Source organism: Mus caroli, chromosome 1 (genome assembly GCF_900094665.2).
Source record: "Mus caroli chromosome 1, CAROLI_EIJ_v1.1, whole genome shotgun sequence".
Taxonomy (NCBI): Eukaryota; Metazoa; Chordata; class Mammalia; order Rodentia; family Muridae; genus Mus; species Mus caroli.
The window spans coordinates 169013089-169030557 of record NC_034570.1 but is presented as its reverse complement, the minus strand read 5'-3'; the positions used below and the strand labels follow the sequence as shown (position 1 = coordinate 169030557).

The 17469-nt window shown below is 45.2% G+C and overlaps 1 protein-coding gene and 1 pseudogene across 1 annotated transcript in view; one reads left to right on the top strand and one right to left on the bottom strand.

Moving 5' to 3' along the window:
• The window catches only part of Smyd3 (SET and MYND domain containing 3), a 564623-nt gene that overhangs the window by 355354 nt on the left and 191800 nt on the right, over positions 1–17469 (top strand). The gene's annotated exons all lie outside the window — the stretch shown is intronic.
• On the bottom strand, positions 5869–6240 carry LOC110290339 (annotated as a pseudogene).

Sequence of the window (17469 nt, the reverse complement as noted above, 5' to 3'; positions counted from 1 at the left end):
TAAAAATGTTCACATGAATAGCATAGGAGTCATGTTGCTTGACCATAATAGCTAATTTACTCAACTCTTATTTGTCAGGCATTGTGCTAATTTTTTAAAATATAAACTCTTTATATACAGATAAAAACTAAGGTTCAAGGATGTCACTGTGCAGGGCGACACCATTGGTATGTGGAACAATCAAGGATGTTTGTTCCAGGATGCCTGTCTCCTGAACCCGTGCTCTGACCCTTTCACCATGCACTGATTCATGGAACTAGTCCCCCACAGAGAGCCATTATCCTCTCATCTCTCACAGCAACAAATATTTCTAGAATGAGCACCTTTGTGCACAGATGCTTAGGAAAGCGTGTCTGTGATACATGCATTCTAATGCTTAAGAGCCAACCAGACTTTACGATGTTTTTTAGCCCACATTGACCTGTGCAAAGAGGTCAGGTTCTGTCTGTGGAGGAGCTGGCGCTGTGCACTCAGTAGCTATCACCTTGATAATGGCGTTGAGTTTCCTGTCATGTAATTAGACTCATACTTGTTTTTAAAAGACCCAGAATCTCTGAGTGTTCTTGGTGCCAGAATCTATGTTTTAACTCCCAGCGGCCTTTAAGTCCAAGAGGATCCCTGATTGTTTAATAATTTGGACGACCTCTTGGGAGTCAAGCCTGTGAAGAGGTCACAGAAGAGTGGCTACAAAATAAAAACCTTACAAAGGGGATATTGACGCCTCATTCTCAGTCACAACGAAAGGACAGTTTCAGTTTTCCATTTTCCGTTTCAATGGGTTTTAATATGCTGAAAAATAAATTAAAAAAATACACAAACAAAAACTTGATGTGGGATATTTGCCTATATCTCTCAGAAAGCAATAGCATCATAAAACCAGGGTGGCTTTTCATCAATGGAATGATTAATTACTACACCAGACTGTGGGGACGGGGATCAATAATATAGCGATGGGTAAATGAATGTCACGCACTCCACAAAAGCATCTCCGGGTAGGCCCCACTTCTGCTTTCCTCAGAGCTGCATGGCAGGCCTGTGCGCAGGGCCGATGGCTTTGTTGATCTGGTGGGTATTTTTCTGGATGTAGGAATCTAAGCCCATGAACTCTCTGGTGAGTGCTGTTCAGTCTTCCGTTGCTCACCCAGATGCTGCCTTGAGATGGTCTCTGTGAACAGTAGAGGACCAGGATTCAGACTGTGCCATCCGCACCACAGAAGACTGAATGGATCCTTACTTAGTTACCATGGTTTCTTGGGCTGGCATCCAGAACCTCACACATGCCCTCCTGCAGACCTGTAGTCCCAAGTTTCAGGATTTTTAACATGTCCAAGCTCTGGTTTGCACCAAGATACAAAAGCATCCTGGAGTTCTGTACCCATGCACAGTTGCAGAGCTCCTCTCTGTTTCCTGAAGATGCAGATGCAGGATTTGCCCTGAGGTAGATGGAGGTGCAGTGGCAGGAGCTTCCGGCTGTGGCTGATGAGCTCGCAGTTTCCTCAGGTTAATGGGTCTCTTTCTGCTGTTGGCATCCAGAGCTGCCACATGTTATGCTCACAAGTAAATGGCGTTCTCTTTAGCTTTCATTTTGGCCATTAAGTTGGCATTTACCTTCATAAACCTGCAAACACCCGTGCTGGGGATGCTCCGTAAGTGCCATCAAGGACTTTCTTGAGACCTTAGCCTTGGTGAAGAGGGGCCTTGGGAGCCTGTCTGAGGCTGTCAAGCCTTGTAAAGGTAAAGGAAGCTTTTGTTTCCTTCCCCATCAAAGGGAACAGCTCCTGAGTGCTGATGACATAGTTCACCAGCGAAGCACTTTCCCGTGAGGCAAGGGACTGGGTTCAATTCTCAGCACAACAAACAAAGAAAAAATAAAAACAAAACCAGAAAACTCCAAAAGCAAAAAGAAAGCCCAAATCAACTGCTGGGCATGGTAGTCTGTGTTTATAATCTCGGCGCTGGGAATCCCTGCATCTGGGAAACAGAAGCTAGGAAGTCAGTTACTCAAGGCCAGCCTGGGCTATATCACTAGTTTAAAGCTAACCTAGGCTACATGAGACCCTGTCTTTGAAACACACACACCTCCACACACACACACACACACACACACACACACACACACACACACACACACCAAAGACAAATAAACAAAAATAACAGTTCTTTAAGTGTAAAATAGAACCCACAGCGTAAATGGTTTTTAGTGGATAGGGATGGGACAACGATTAGGTCTGTGGGCTTTATAAGGCAGCTGTCTGATTTGTTTCCTTGTCTATAAAGTGGGGCCGATTAGAAGAGCCTCTTTGTCGAAGGTTGCCATCGGATCACGTGAGTTATCATGCACAGCATTTAGAATGCCTTCCCGTACATTTGAAGCCCTCAATAACTCTTAAAATATTAGCCGCTGTTGTGTTAAGGCTACATTCATTATTAGCATTTTATATTTCCAACAGACTCCTTTCTTGTAGTGAGTGGGGAAGGAGACTAACACATTTGAAATGGAGGCTTTAACGTTGTGAACACCAAGCCAGGTTTAGTGCTTGTGGAATAGGAGATGGAAAATGACCAAATATGTCAACTTTTAAAACCTAAGGACTGGAGGACTCCAGGTCTTTAAGTCTCCACAGCTCATTAGAGACCACTAGAGGTCTCTGAGTGAGCTTCCCAGCTTCTCCTTGAAAACTGTACGAATTAAGGATGCTATTTTGCCTCTGGTCATTTTTGAAAGCCATAGCACAGAAGAAGGGGTGGGGGGACCCGTTTGTTGTCAGCCCATAGGTCTATCTTACTGTGTGTATTCTGCACTGGGCTGCATGCCATTGCCGCAGTGGTCAAAGTACACGTCCCACCTGTCAGAAGGGCAGGATCATGTTTAGATGGAGCTAGGGCAAGGATGTTATGAGATACAGCTCTGATTGGGTAGATGGGATCCGACAATCCCTTGGTTTTAAGAATTGAGTATTTTGAAAATGACAGTAAACTATTCTGGCAGGCCAATAACAATCCTATAAGCACCAAGATACACGTTGTGTGTCGAGAGAAAAATGCCTTGAAATCCCCTTTCTTTTAATATATCTGATACAGCTTGTGAAATTTTTCTCATGTTGCTTCGCCGTATTTCTAAGATCTCAATTTTAAGAAAGCAAAGCTTTTATCTTCAACACTGCCTTGTATTATTGTAAAATATTTATCTTATTTGTGTATACTTACGCTTATTTTAAAATTTCATTTAACCTGGTATGGTCTTGAAAAGAATTGGACAGAATTCTCCATTGATTTCCTTTGTCACTGGCATTTAGCACCGTACCTAGACCAGCTGGATTGGTGCACTTGGCAACGTGACAGACACAGGTAGATCAGAGGACACCCTTGATTGAGAACTCAACCAAGAAACTTCACCATGGAAAGAGTAGTGGCAGCATTTCTCATTTGACTTTCTGACTCCGCATATATTGTAGAAGGCTGTGTTGCCAATATTTGCAAATCGAACCTCAGATTTAAAAGAGAAGGTTGTCATTACCTCAGAGACATTTCCCATTTTAGCCTGTTTGTCTCTTGTCTGTCTGTCTTCTTTAGAAGTGGGTGGAGTGAGTGGCTGACAAGCAGGTGCACAGTCTTGAGCATCCCCAGCCAGCACCGTTAGCCTTGGAGACTGAGTTGTGCCATGTAATGCATACGGAGCATGCCTGGTGCGTGCTGGCAGATCACACAACTACACTCAGTCACTTTAGTAAAACACATCCTCAGACATTGTCAGAGTACAAGACCATCTCAGCTGAAAGTGGTGCAGTTCAGGAGGTAGAGATGCTTGCTGCCAAGCCTGATAACCTGAGTTCAGTCCCCAGGACCCAGGTGCTGGAAGGAGTGATCAGTTCCTGCAAGTAGTCATCTGACCTCTACACACACACTATCAGTATAGCACACAAACCACACACACACAAACTACACACTCATACACACACACACACACACACATGTACACACACAGATACACACACATGCACACACACACAGATATAGACACATGCATATACTATGCACAAGCACACACGTGCCCCAGACCACACATTCACGTGTAAGTAAATAATAAATATCAAAACGAATCATCCCAACTGGAGAGGTTCTGCAGACGGTAATAGAGACACCCAAGGAAAAACAGTGAAGCTTGACTGCAGTGGAATTGCTGCAGGGAACTCAGGTTCTCTATATCCATAAAATAAAAGTGTTTATTATAAAAAATAAAAACTGGGCTGGAGAGATGGCTCAGCGGTTAACAGCGCTGACTGTTCTTCCAGAGGTCCTGAGTTCAACCGTCTGTAATGGGATCTGATGCCCTCTTCTGGTGTGTCTGAATATATAAAACAAACAAACAAACAAACAAATAAATAAACAAACCAAAAATAAAAAATAAAAACCAAAGATGTCAGGAAATTACTCACAACAGTTATGAAAAAGAGTTGGTCCTTCACCACATAGAGAATGTGAGCCCATCTGTAAGAAATGGCTATGTGGAGATAGATTGGGAACACATACTGAGAAACAGGAAGTATTCAAATTCACCTATAACATTCATAATGCCTCTTTCTGTTTGTTTGTGTGTTTTTTCCCCCCTTGGGGGTGGTGGTGTCTTATATTTACTTTGTTGGTTGGTTGGTTTGGTGTTTTGAGGACAGGGGTCTATACCCTATGTAGCCCAGGCTGCCTTAGAAATTATGCTCCTCCTGTCCCAGCCTCCTAAGTGATTACAGTCGTTAACACCACCGTGGGCTGTTCTTAATGTCTCTATAGCTAGTCTATAGATCATTGCATGAGGTAGAGCAGTTAGGGCTTTGTGTTGGGGGTCTGTGGGAGGGCTCTAGGGGAAGGTGGGTACCACAGTAGCTCAGAGCTGGTTGTTAGAACTGAAGGAGAGTGAGGACACTCCCTTGGTCACCCTGGAGATGAGATGACTGGAAGATGGCCACAGCCGTGGCTTGCCATTTTGGGAAGAAGGCAGTTGAATGAAACCTGCTCCCTGGAGATGCTACCGTGGACTCAGAGTGTATAGCAGAGAACCTGGATTTTTCATGAGCACACTTGTGCTTTCGTTCTCTGACTCTTAAAGACTTAGGTTGATGAAAAGCAAGTGTGTACCTGTCCTGACTTTCTGTGGAGATGGCCTCTCAGTGCCATCTCCACAGAAAGTGCTTCTTGTGAAGTCCGAGTCACAGCTGGAACAGTAAAAGGCAAACATTGAGCCTGGGATGCACTGTCCCGTAACACAAGGGAATAAAGCAAGAGAAGGCTGTGCACAAAGGACGTCGGAGGCAGCTTCAAATCTGGATGATTTGAGTATCAAAACCAATGATACAGCACTGAGGGAAACAGGAACTCGTGCACCCGTGATGGTCTTGAATAAAGGGGTTCTCGAAGTCGGGTCTGATGGGAAATGAGATCTTTGAGTCATCTCAAGGTAACTTCCTGGGCCTCCAAATGTTACAGAGGGAAAACTGTTCAGAAGTTCACCGTTCAGAAGTCTTGTGTACTGCCCAAACAAAAAAGTCAAAGGTAACAGACCAGGGGCAAGCATGATTCGTATCCCTCCTGCCCCACCTGAGAGGGTAGCATGAGTGCGAACTTCCTCACTGCAGCAACTGCTCTAAAGATGCATCACTAAAAGCAGCCGTGAGCATAGATTGAGCAAAACCCGGGAGGAGAGGCATGCAGAGCCTCTCCTGAAAGTCAAGGTGACAAGCTTTGAGCTGGGGCCTTTTGCTCTGACAAAGAGTCACTGGGGAGTGGTGGATGGACCTTGAATAGCGTCAAATGACTACATTGTAGCAGTACATATATTTTTTGGAAGTTGTGCAACTTTATTTGACATTCAGCTGGTTAGTTCTCATCCACACTGACCATCTGTAGATTTTGAATGTGGGAACAGGCGCGTAAGTTACCAGTGTGCAGAGCTTGTTTGGGGAATCCTCATCCTCATTACGTTTTTCTGGACAAACATGCTCCGATGCGATAGGGAACATTCCTTATTCCCTTGGCCCAGATGGCTTCATTGAGCCTGGTGTCAGTGCACACATCTGGAGTCCCCATCTCCTTCATGGCAAACTTCCGAATTTCTCTGAGTGCCCAAGGGGCACGCTTCTTGAAGCCCACTCCATGCGTGTGCTTGTGAATGCTCATGGTGTGTTCTTGGGTCACCACCTCGTTGATGGCAGAATGGCCCTTCTTGCCACCCTTCTTTTCAGGAGCCATCTAAATGGAGAAAGTGGGGAGGCTTCTGCCAGGCCCAGGTTGGAAAGGACAGGTGTGAGGGATTATGGGAAGCAATATAAAATTGTTAACTCCCGTTTTATGGTGCTATTGTGGGACGATACTATTGTGTACAGAAATGCTGTTTGGAGGAAAGGAGGGTAGCCCAGTGCTATAGCATCTGCCTAGCATGACAAGGCCCTGGGTGCAAGCCAGGGGGAGGGCGGAAGGGAGGAAAGAAAGGGTGAGAGATGAAGGAGAGGGGGAAGAGAAGATATAATTTGCAGGTTATGGTATTCATGGTTCATTAACTAATTTTCACATAGTTCAGAAAAATAAATTATAACTTTTCTTTAAGTTTGAAGTTCTTTCTAAATTAAAACAAAAATTAGGTAGAACCATCAGCAGCAGTCGTATTGTACCTTGTGATATCCTGTGTGTGACACTTTAACATGTGCCAACAACCTTGGCTGTGCATAAGCTGTCATCTGTTATTCTGTTCTGATGGGGCAGAAACACTCTTGTGTTATGGTGACATTATTAGCTATACATGCTGTGGGTTCTTGGCTGTGTACAAAAATTCATAAACAAACATTACATACCCCATTGCCATCCCCTGCTCTTACTGTGCAATAATGAAGGCAAAGGCGTTCTGACTGTCCACAGTGTCCCCAACGATTTCTCATCATTTCTCTCCAGCATCTCCTGTTAGTGTAGTTCTGCTCCTGTTCCTGCCTATTGTTCTTCCTTCTTTGCTTCCTCTCATCCATCCAACTGTTCTCCTCACTCCACCACCATCTCTGCATCACTGGTCCTTTTCCATAGAGGATCTGGCTGCTTCATCTTCCCAAGGACGGGGTTGCTTCTGTTTCCCCTGTCGAAACATTTTCAGCTGTGTGCAGCGTTTTTCACAGTGTTTTCTTCCCTGGAACCGTGCTGATTGTTTATAGGCAACATGTTAATATCTTTCTGTTTCTGCAACAGACAGATGCTATCTGCCCAGCATGGCCAGCCCACAACCCCAGCTGTCATATCAACAGAGATAGTTCCTCGGGGCTCCAGAGCTTAACTTGAAAGTGCAGTCCAGTTTCTGAAGAATTAAAAGTAGGCCTGCATGATCCAGCAGTTCTCTATCTGGGTAGATGTCCCGAAGCCTTGAAAGCAGGTTCAAGCCTATTTGCTCACTTTTATCCATAGCAGCGTTTGTCACAACTGACCTCATGGTAGAAGCAGCCTGCACATCCAACCCAACAACAGATAATACAATATTTACGTAAAATGGAAGCCAGCCTTCAGCAAGGAAATTCAGACAGGTGTGGGCGAACCTGAAGGTATTACACTGACCGAGATAAACCAGCCATCAAAGGTGGGTAAACGAGAGCTGCCTAGAATAATCCAGCTTGTACACACAAGAGAGGTGGAGTGCCAGCCCCTGGGTCAGAGGGGAATCCAGCTTCTCACTTCTATAAGAGGAGATGTTTCTAGAACTGGATGGGTGGTGGCCAGATGTCACTGTGAATGTTCTTGATGTCCTCTTAGAACAGTTAGAATCTGATTCTTATGAATCAAACAATTAAATTTGAAAATAAGGCCTGCTGCTCAGTTGTTCGAGGGGATACTGTCATCAGTGGTGACGTAGAGGGGTTTCCCTCAGGTTGCTGGACCTGGTATTCTGTTGAGTTGGCAGCGCTGTGGCCAGATTCTGTGTCTGCAACATTAGTTCACAGGGCATGGAAAGTAGTTATTCACTGAAGGCAACATTTATTCCATCTCCTATGGACACAGTCCTGTTCTATATTTGCACATGGTGGCTTTACAAAGGCCTCTTTTACGTTTTATCCTATTGGGAAACTAGAGGTTATTATGGTGAGTGAGGCTAAAACATTAGGATGTGGTGGTGTCAGGGTAACTCTGAACGAGTTCACCTCCTTCATTCAATCCCATTTCCTCCAGAAAGCAGGTGGTGAGCTACCTGCTTGCTGGCATGCCCCTGGGTCAATCACATGCTGCTGTTCTTTGCTTAGAACAGATTGGTTCCTTCTTGTGGCACAAACCTGCTAAAAAACAGTTCCTCCCCTGCCTTGAAATGCCCGGTGACGATTTGGATCTTCTCTCTGCATACTCTCTTTATCTTCTGTCTATTTGTTTAAAAAATAATGCTAATGAGATTCTTTTGTAATCTGGATACCCAGAAAGGCCTCTGGAGTAAAGTTTTCCAGCCTTCGGTGTGAATTTGAACATTTGCTCTTGTCACGGGGATACTGGAACTGCATGCTGCCCCTCTGTAGTGCAGCCTGGGACTCTAAGTTCTTTCCCTCACTCCACTGATCTGCTGTGTAGAATGCAGTTAGAGTCCCTCTCCAGATGTGTGCGCCAGACGGCCTCATACCTGGCACATCCCTTTAGGCTTCTGATTTGCCCATCAGCCAGTTAGATCCCATCCTTGCTGAGTTGGCCAGGCTTGTTTTGTTGAATTGCTCTATTTTTTTTTAAACAGGCCCTCGAATTCAAAATTAAATAACTGTAGTCTATCAAACCAATAACTGTTACATTACAGCCTAGAAATCATACAGTACCTGCTGCCACATAATAAAATTATGCAAGTGAATTAAAAAAAAAAGAGCTATAAGTCTTGAATGAGAGATACTTACATGGTGGGTTTGTGGTAGTTAAAACACACACAGAAAGCCTATGAAATGTAATCTGTCTCCTTGGCACATTTGAGAAATGGTCTTGGATTCTGTTTTCCTTGTGGAAATGCAATTCATGTGAATATTTTATGTATGTGGATTTTATGCCCACATGAGTGTCTGTTGCACCACATGCATTCCTGGTGCCTGCCGGGGACAAAAAGAAGGCATCAGATCCCCCGAAACTGGAGTCACAGATGGTTGTGAACCCTGATGTGGGTGCTGGGAATCGAACCCAGGTCCTCTGGAAGAGAAGCCAGTGCTCTTAACCACTGAGCCATCTCTCTAGCCCCCTTCCCCACCTTTACTATTTTTTTCTTGATGTGAACCGAAAGCACAGTATTACTTTCTGGATCTTTGTGTGCCATTCACCTAAAATGTTCTGCAGGATCCGGTGGAGTTCGTGTATTTCACCTTGCATGCACGGGGACAGGTGGGAAACAGACATGGCTGCAATCGGTGAAAGTAAAAACACATGCTAGATCTGTTCTTCTTCTGTGTTTGCCCGCAGTGGTGGTTCCTTAAGGAAACAGGTCTTGCCTACTTGTAGACAGTTGTGTGAGAAGGGCTGTGGGGACCAAGAGGGTGGCCATTGGCAAAACTGCACTGACGAACACTGAACATTTTTCTTGTTTGTATTTGCATTTATCGCACAGGGACACACACACACACACACTGTTGATAGAGATGATTGCATGAACTCTTAATGTCCTTAGGAGCTTTTCTTGTTGGGGTTAAGAGATTGGGGAGAGAAGTGAGGTGAATGGACAGATATAAAATTTCCAGCATCACCTAGTGTTTAAATCAGATTCTTGCTTCAAGTCCTATTATATAAACACAGGGGCAAACACTGGGGGTTGAGGGGTGTCAAAATCTCTCCTAAGAAATTCTCTCTGTGTTTATCATTTTATGACTTCAGTGTAAATGGGCTGTCAATTACAGGTTTTTCAGTGTCCAAAAAGAAGATCTATGGAAGACATGCTCTGAGTCCTGCCAACACTGTGTGTATGTGTCAGCACTTTTCTTTCTAGCACACTATGGTGCTGATGGCTCTCGGACTTGTTTGCCTTTTTGCTCCAGGAACAAAATAGAGATGTCTTTTTAGCTTATCATTACAGATAAAAACTTAGGGAAGTGTTTGGGCGTTTTGTTAATGGCTTAGGTCTGTCACCCAGCAAGCAGTTGATGGCCAGTCATTTTAATTGCTGCTTTAGTTGGAACCTGCATCAGAAGAGTTCCCTGGTATCATGCAGGTTCCAACTGCATCAGGGTAGCTCTGGGCGGGGTTTGGTGCTGAGTTTGTAGAGTGAGATAGAGGGGGACCAGCAGCAGGAAGAAATGCCAGCAGATAATAAGCAAGTGCACAGACTTCCTCCGAGTCCTCTGAGGCATCCGACTACTTGCTTTGCTGTGCTCTGTGCTCGCTGTGTAACCTCTGTATGAATTGATCCCACTGAAAACCATGTAGCTGGGTGGGAAGCAACACAGAGCCAAGGAAAGGACGGAGAGTCTTTGGTGTTCAAGCTCTGACGCTGCTGCTGCTTTCAAAGCACATCACAGAATCTCGAAGTGTGATGCTATGGCACATGCCAGGTCCTACGTGCAGGTCCTGTTGAGGAGAGCTCCCCACTCCAGATGGACCCTGGCCTGCCTGGTCCTCCTGATTCGTCCCCTTCCTTATATTGCTTTTTAAATCTCTCACACGTGGGCTGCTTTGGCAACTCCTTTTTCTTCCTTCATATGTGTCCACTCAGTTTTGGATGTGCATACATATGGGGTTGTGCATGCATGTGAAAACCAGGAGTTTATGCCTGGCTTTTTCTTCAGTCACTCTTTACCACAGCTTTTGCGATCACTAGAGCTCACTAATTCAGCTAGACTGGCTGGCTGGTCAGGGAGTCCCAGGGATCCTGTCTCCTCCTCCCCAGGGCTGAGGACACACCTGGCCTTCCCCGTGTGACTAGCGGAGATCTAAACTAAGGTTCACATTCTTACATTTTAAGTATCTTACTCTCCCCAGCCTTTAATGTTCACTTTCAGGCCCCAGTAACCCACTGCCAGATTTCAAGCCTCTGTACCTGGGATTAATACTACCTACAGATTTCCATGATGGCGCTTTGAAACTCAAAGAAGTGAAAGCTAAAGCAGAATAGTTAAAGAAAATGTGGAATTAGTGTGAAGTTACAGTTGGGAGGCAGAAGGTACTTGAACCTGATCCTTAGCCTCTGGTAAATTCTTAAGCTTCACTTCTGTATCATAAAGGGAGAGGGGCCCAGGTCAAGGCAGATGAGAAGATGTAGCCTCTCCTTCTGCTGTGGGCATACACTTGCGATTCTCCTTTTTGTAAATCTGTCATGGTCTTTACAGTGCTGATTGCCATCCCAAATGTAGGGGTTAACGTTGCTGTCTCTGGATTCCGTGTGGCTAAGCGGGTGTTGGGGATGACTTCCCTAGTCCTCCTCTGGACACGTGATTCAAGCATGTGCCTTGGAACAGAACGCTTCAGTCTAGGTACTTTCAACAAGTTTGGCTACTTCCATTTTTTGGAGGCTGAGATTCTAAATCAGGACAGTCTCTTTTGTTTGGCTTCTAGCATGGCCCTTGGTGGTTAAACTCTCCTGGTGTTGATGCATGGAAGAGATCGTGAGGAAGGAAGCAAGAAAGAACAGGCCAAGGCCAGGCTTACTCATTCAGAAAAGATCTAATTGTCTCCTGCCAGACCTATCCATGCTGAAAGTCCAGCATTTACTTCCTACTGTGCTGGCCTCTTAAAGGTCCCACATCTTTCAGATGCCGTGACATCTGGGCATCAGCCTTCAGGGGACTAGCCATATCCAAATCACATCAGCATGTCACATGTCCTTCCAATGAGAGACAGTCTCTAATCTTGTATTTTAGACTCACAGATAAATCATGACAAACACAGCTCTTCTTCGGGGATCGTCACTGTCCCTTCAGCCGCTTGAACCCACCGTGTCTAATCTTCAGCACTGATGTCTGTAGATGACACAAAGACCCACCAATGATGTGGCACAGTCACCGTCAGATGCCGTCCAACAGCTACGTCTTAGAGTCATTACTTTAAGCCTCCTAATCACTGAGTGTGGATACATTTCGTGAAATCTGAGAACTATTTTAAGATGAGGCCTTTACTTTCCCCCCACCTTCTTTTCTTGTCCCTATTTGGACTTTCTCCATCACTCTATTTATTTTGTGAATAGGCAAAGAGAATTCGGTTAACTCCTTGCCAAAAATGCACTCAGATTTCTCCTGCAAGCACTTATTTGAATTAAATCAGAGTAGTAGTAAATGAAGAGGCTAGACAGTTTATGGACTTTATTTTAGTCTCCCTGCCTTGCAGTACCGGGCTCTTGGGGACATGTTGATCTGGCTGCTGGCTGCTAGCTTTAGCAGATGTTTTTGCCTAGGGACAAAAGCCATCTTCTGCTCTTTGAGCACTTTGTGCTGGAGTTGAGCAGTCCCCCTCTGAGTTGAGACACTTCTGCTGTGTGGCCTGCTAGTGAGCTAGGGTGCAGGGGTGGGGTGGGATGGGACAAGCACAGAGGTCATGCTTCAAAGATCCCTTTTTATGTCTACACAGGCAGATCATTGCCTTAGTGGACAGGAAAACTAATTCTACCATTCTAATTCTCAGGAATCCAGAAAAAGGACCAAAACATCCCAAAAGACCCACACGGGCCATCTCCACTGCTCTTTCTTCAGTCTCCCCACCAGATCCTTACTGATGGTCTCCAGAGAGCCTTGTAACACATATACACACACAAGTGTGTGTGTGTGTGTGTGTGTGTGTGTGAGGGGGGGGGTTGGAAGGTTTTTAATAAAGAGTTGGTAAAACCTGGTCAAAGAGGCTAAGACCTAAGTCTCTTGCCGCCTTCAATCTAACTTAAAATCTAAAAGTTTTTTCCACTTTATAAACAAGTATTATCTGTGGCTTTATTACCCTCATATGTGTATATATGTGTGTATGTATTTATAGACACATATAATAAACACATTTCAGCATTAACTAGAGTGCCAATTAAAAGCACTCACTCGTAAATATTTCCATGACTTCGAGAAAAGTGAAATCTCATAGTTTATTTTAAAATGCATTAAAATGGAGATCCTAGACTCTTCCCAGAAGTGGAAAGTGCACTTTAACTATAGAATAATTATGATCTCTAGTTTCAGCCTGTTCGGCATCAAAAGCAACACAGACAAACCGGTAAAGCCTTTGCATGCTGGTGTTTGCCCTATTATGGGAGCCCATGGGTATTTATAACTTCGCCCCGAGCAGTGTGCTCATTGAGAAGGACACTGTGTGAAACTGCTTTGAACATGGTCTCCTCGCACGGCGCAAGGTTATTCACTTCTGTGGCTTTTCTGTGAGTTCTGCTACGTTAGTTACAGGCAACATCCACTGTGCGTGGCCTGCATGGGGCCCTGGCATTGCCCAGCAACTTTGTTTTCCTTGGTGTTCAGCCAGAAGTAGGAAACCAGGAGACTTAATGACTTGCCCAAAGTCACGCTACCAGCAGCCCGAGTCTCTATGATCTTTAATCAGTTCAGAATGTGGCACCTGAGAAGGTCCTGTGGGATTTGCCCTCTGCTGGCCTAAACAGAATTAACCCTTTGGGTTACAGTTTGCTTGAGTGGGAGTGTGTGGGAGAGAGACACTCTTTTAAAAATAAAATTAATTCCTTGTATAGATTATTCATCAGTGTCCCTATATTTTAATCTGATTCTTTTGGGGTTAGGTCCCTGGTATATTTCTTATCATCCTCCTCCTGCCTCAATGTTTATCTCCCTTTCTTGCCCCAACTCTTACCTGTTTATGTGAAACCCAGAGCACATCTTTGGGTATCTTGGAGGTGGGAGGATCTTTATTGCTCCCATCTGTATGTATTCCCTTCCCTTACTTTGAAACTCATTGAGTTTTGGTCAACTATCCTGATTTTTTTCCCACCGTAGTCTGGTTATTAAAATTAGCCTATTTTAGTTTAAAGTTTCAGTCTTGAATCTCACTCAGGTCTTGCTGACTCCCAGTAGGCTTTGGGGTCTGTCTCCCTCTCTCTCTGTGCTAATTTGTTCTACTACCTGTGCTGTGGTGGGTTCAGAAGAAATACCACCCAGGGCAGTGCCATTTTTTTCTTTTTCTTCCTGAGGAAGGTGACACTTGGTCATCTGCTCAGATACCCTCCCTGGAGCAAACAACATGTTGTCTCAGCACATGCATATGTGTGTGTGATTTGGGGGTCCATATTCCCCTCTCTGCCTCCCATTATCCGACCACTGTACATTGATAGGACATGGGCATGTTGACTTTGGCTCCAGGGGCCATTCTTGGAGTATAGGGTTTAGGCTTCAGCAAAATGGCTGAAGCCCAGCTTCCTTCTTTGGCGTGCGTGTACATTTATGACAAATCAGAGTGTCCTCCATCCCAGACCACTGCTACTCTGTCCAGTTCTCAGTTCTCACTCCTTCCTCGGGTGGCATCAGGAGGCTGGCCACTCAAGAACATGACTGACCATGGAACGTGCCCCAGATGTTCTGGGTACTTCTGGGAAGGGGAAACCCTTTTCCTCCAGGGAACTTTTAGGTTGTATGTTTTGTTTTAATTTCATTTTGTGGTTGTTATTTGGTGATCATGGTTCTGGGAACCAAACTCAGCCTTGCCCTTGCTGCCCAAACTCTCCACCATGTAGACCCTGTTTTAATTTTTTAAACACTCTCCCCATGTTACCCAGGCTGGCTGTAATATCATTCAGTGGCCCAGCCAGGCCTTAAGTCTCCTCAGGCATCACAGCTGCAATCATGGCCCCATCTTCTCATCTCACCTTGAACTTCTAGAAACTCCACAAGCCAGAACCCTTTAAGCTCCTGCTGTTTACAGAGTGAGCAGGAGCAGTGTGGTCTTGGGAAATAGCGGCTGCATTCTGCTCAGCTAGCCTGTGAAGTAGAGAGAGGAGTGGGGGTGGGGGGCTTGGGGAGGCTCGGCCTTCATTGCCGGAGCTCCACTAACACTCTCTTTAGTATATGGGGGTCATCCCATCCTTCCTCAGCTCTGGTTCCTTGGAGGAGGTTGCTCTGAGCAGAGTGTAACTATGAAAGCAAGATGGAAAGCAAAAAAGTTACAACGAGATCAAGAAAGGACCATGTTCTTGACCTCTGGCCTCCTCCAGCTGCAGTTCTCTCTGCGTTTGAACTTCACAGTGTTATTGCTTTTGTGTCTCAGAGACCCCTCATTCCTTCATCTTGTTCGCAATCAGATCACCAATAGCTGTGCCCTGCATGTTCATTGTATTAGGGATGTTGGCAAAACTAGCACAGTTCTATGGTCTGCACTGAGAGCTACTGAGACGGGCAGGCTTCTGTTGTCTGTGCAACTTCTGAGCTCAGTGGGTCAAAAGACAGGGTTTTGCTATGCGAGAGGTCGGGGTTCGAGAGGTGGGTCTCAGCATTTGTCATCTGTTTAAATGTTGCTCAATGCAAGCATCAGGAAGACTTTGGCTGAATCCAGTCTCCTTTTGGTTTATTGTGTTTTACTCTCCCAGGGATAGAACCCAGGGCTTTCCGTGTGTTCCACAAGCACTTTGTCACGCAACTGTGCCCATGGATTCTTTTGAAAATAACCTTAAGAGTAGTCAGAATTATACATGGTTTGTGTATCACAGCCCACTTTCTGTACATATTTCCTCAATTTATGGGAGAAAGGTGGGTCTGGGTCTCTCTCTCTCTCTCTCTCTCTCACACACACACACACACACACTCATAAACTATGTATCATCTTTGTATGCCTGGCCTCCACCACACGTCCTTTCACCTGTGCGGTTTTCTGTTTGAGAAGGACTAGCAGCAAGTAAACAGGTCATTAGGGTGTATTGTTTTGTTTCCTTGTAATATCCTTTCCACTCGGCCTCCTCCTCTCGTCCTCCCGCCTGGCCTGCTGACTGTTGGCTTTCAGCATGCCGGAGGACTGGAACTCCCCAAGGCTGCATTCATCTCCTCATGTTCACATCATCTTGTCTTTGCTTCCGTGGCAGCCTCTGTGTGGAGATGGAGTGCTGTCTCCTGTAGATGAGCAAACCAGAGCTTAAGGAAGTTGTCTAAATCTTGACAGGGAGTGAGCTGAGGAATTAGGATTGCAAATCAAGTCCAGGTCGTGATGATGAAATTGCTCCACCATATGCTTCTCAGCCTCCAGAGCTGTTTTGGTTACCGTAAGGAAAAGCTGTGCTCTGTATCTTGGTTCTTGGGGCAGTGAGAATAGTTTATGGTCTTTCTGTTGGACTATCAGACGACAAAAAGATAGGAGGAGTCTATATTTGTTAAACATCTCCCTCTTCCCCCCCCCCAGCCCTCCCTTTCCTTTTCAGACAGGGTTTTACTATACAGCCCAGACTAGCCTCAAACCCTGAGTTCTCCTGTCTCAGTTTCCTGAGTGCTAGGCTAGGGTTGCAGTTATACCCCCAACACGCCTGGCCTTTATTTATGTTGCTGTGGCTTCTATTTATTAAATAAATGATATTATCACTTTTGTTTCTGGTAGCACCTGTACCGTGTGGGCCTCCCAGGGAAACAGTATTTCCTTACACTGCATCTTATGCCCCCCCCAGGCACTCTCCCCCCCCCATACATCTTACCAGTTGGCCCATCCACAGCTCAACCAGGCCTCAACTTTACATAGCCTTCAGGGTGACCTCCGATTCTCAGGGCTCCTGAGAGCAGAGCATCCCACCACATGAGGAAGCCCGAATGCGTTACTTTGTTTAAATTCTTGCCTTGAAGTTCCTTTAGTGAAGGAGCCAGATTGGCAATCCTACGAGAAACAGTTGTGTTTCTTAGTTACGCTGTAATGGAGGGACTATAATTCATGGCCATTAAATTGCTTCCTTTGAAGTATAAGAAAAACCAGAACAACATTTACGGTCCTTTAACCCACAGGATTACAGTACACATGAATTAAAGTCAAATGTGTTATGAACTCTCCTGGTACTGCGGCTGGCAGGACTCCATCCGCACCCCTCACTCATTAACTGGTTGACGTTCAAGTAGAAACGGGACTGGGCTGGCGGATGGGTTGAGAGTCAGGATTTCAGAAGGGTTCCCCTTCTCACAGTTAGAAGCAAGGAATCTAACTCTGGCAGCTCGACTGAAAGTTGAGACTTGTTACTTCTCTGCGAGATCTGTTCAGAAGGCAGCAGAAAGGAAGTGAACTTGTGGCCTTCCCTCCGCTGACAGGATACCTGGTCTCATGAAATCCTCGCACCACATCCATCTCACACACAGGCATGAGACGAACAAGTCTGTGGTTCTGGATTCCAGTTCAGACCTAAGCCAAACAGAGTATGAACTTTAGCACCCACCCTGTTTTGCTCCCCAGAATCAGTAACAGAAGTCACAAAAATACTGATGACACATTTGGGACCCATGTGAGATATATATATTGAGATATATATAACAGAAATCTACACTCTCATATTCTTTCTTTCTTCCTTTCTTTCTTTCTTTCTTTCTTTCTTTCTTTCTTTCTTTCTTTCTT